Here is a 2,564-nt window from a genome sequence, read left to right on the forward strand (position 1 = left end):
AAAATACTTTACAATGGTAAAATTATCTATTCCAATATACCCTGTATCTCTTAGGCCAAGAGAATTCCCTTTCTAATTTCCCCAATACTTACTATGCCTGTGCAAAGCAAAACAAAACAAAACAAACAAACAAACAAACCAAACCGCCCACAAAACTTGCCACACCAGTCCTCCTTTTCTTTTGTGTTGTTTTATTCTGTTTTATTTCTTCTTGTTGTTTAGTAGTTGTTTATTGTAACTGTTGTGTGTTTTATTGTTGCTTATTTTTTCCCCTTTCTTTTCTTAAATTGATATTGATAGCTCCTAGACAGACTACTCCCCGTTTTCTTTTGTTTTTATCCTCTCTTTATTTTTTTTCCCCAACAGAATCACAGAACTTTAATCATCTTGTTCTGGCTCATAAATTGAGGATTGGTGGTGGTGGATAGTACCAGGAAGTAACAGTCTCATGAACATTGAGTGGAAATAAAAAATGATCAGGCCTAAATACCAAATTCAAAGCCAATGACAACAGAATCAAGATCTACAACATGTTATATACAGAGGGGACCTGTTACACTAGCAGTTCAGGGGTCTAAGGTGGGAGGTATGGGATGCATGATAGAAACAGGGGCAGAGGGAGGATAACACTGGAGGTGGGAATGGCCCTGAATCATTATGTACCTTAAATATAACTGTGAAAGACTTGTAATTCACATTGGTCACAGTAAAAATAAAAACAAAAAACAAAATGAATAGTGTCTAATTTAAATTGCACATTTACCACTGCTTCTCTTTCTTTTTTTGATAACTCCCTGGGTTGTCATTTCTTCCTCCTTAAGCTTCCTCTCTTTTTGTTTAATTATTTTACAAAGTAGATTTAAGTATTTTAACTTACCTTTCTATCTTTCTCTGAAGATTCATGCCACGAGACTTCTTATTTCTTTTTTCTTTTTTTTTTTTTTTTTTTGGGTCACACCCGGCAGTGCTCAGGGGTTATTCCTGGCTCCAGGCTCAGAAATTGCTCCTGGCAGGCACGGGGGACCATATGGGACGCCGGGATTCGAACTGATGACCTTCTGCATGAAAGGCAAACGCCTTACCTCCATGCTATCTCTCCGGCCCCCCGAGACTTCTTATTTCAATTAATAGAATATTATTACTATTCTTTTCTAGGTTATTCACAAAGGCAACACTGAATCCTTTAATTTATAATTCTTTGTAAATATAATTGCTAACTCCTAAATTTTTTTATCTTTTGCTCTATGACAAAAAACTTTTTTTGACAAAAAACTTTATGAATTATATCTTCTTAAAAAAATAAGACATGAGATTTGTGGCTCTCAGAAGAAGGGCTGGTATGCAGAAAAGGTGGAGGAAGGTAGTCAGTTAGAAAAGATGAAAAAATATTAGAAATACAATATACAACTTGGTTATTGTATAAGAAGCATATAAATGTTTTAAATGATAAATCCTAAGAATGCTTATCATGAAGAGAAACATGATTTAAAAAATTTTAATTGTATCTAAATAATATAATAACTAAACATTATTTTGTATTTAGAGGTACCAACTAAGTTATTTACTGCAGGTACCACTGAATATGAATCAAACAATTAAGCTTTACCCTTTAAACTTAATTACTGATTGATGCTTATTAATTATATCTCAATAAAACTGAGGTGGAAAGTTTTAGATTTTTAGAGGCGATTTCTTATCTTAACACCTATGTTTAATGAATTGTCAGGCTTAAGTGTTTATATTAAATGTTATTACGTATAGTTTTCTCTCTAAAAATTATTTAGTATCACAATTACTTGTATCTATGTACAATTTCATGCCTCCTTGCTTGTGCTTTGATATTCACTCTAACTGTAATGCCCTTTTCATACTTGTTTTTCTTCCTACGCTAGATTTTTTTGATTTGTAAGACTTAGTTGAGGAATAATGACCTTAAAAGAAGTCATTATTGATAACTAAAATGTTCTTTTTCTAGGTTAATGTATTATTTTTATTTATGCTTTTTATTTATTGTATTGTGTTACATTTATATTTCTTTAGGTACTTATATTTCCAAATAGGCTATAAAGTTTTTAGCTTGCATCACAGCAATATAGAAGACACATGGTAGGTAAATAGTCAATACATATTTGTTCATCTGGTCATTATAAATTAATTTAGAGCTTGGATGCCAATATATATGATTCCCCAAGCCAGGAGCAATTTCTGAGTGCAGAGACAGGAGTAACCCTGACAGAGGCCATATGGGACTCTGGGGATCGAACCCAGGTCCATCCTGGGTCAGCCACATGCAAGGCAAACCCCTACCACTGCACCATTGCTCCAGCCGCTGTTGAAAACATTTTTTAACAATTATTAAGTTGGTGAAGCCAATGGTTTTACCTTACTATTGAGTGTTATGAGGCATAAAATTAAAGTACTTATTTTATGAAAGACGTATGCAGTGGAAGTATAAATCCCTGGAAATTAATTAGTTCATAATCTTGGCAAGTCAGAAACATAGATGGGAAAAACAGGGAAGAAATTTCCATGCTCCCAATGTCAACATTAGCAAGAAGATCAAA

Source organism: Suncus etruscus, chromosome 10 (genome assembly GCF_024139225.1).
Source record: "Suncus etruscus isolate mSunEtr1 chromosome 10, mSunEtr1.pri.cur, whole genome shotgun sequence".
Classification (NCBI taxonomy): Eukaryota; Metazoa; Chordata; class Mammalia; order Eulipotyphla; family Soricidae; genus Suncus; species Suncus etruscus.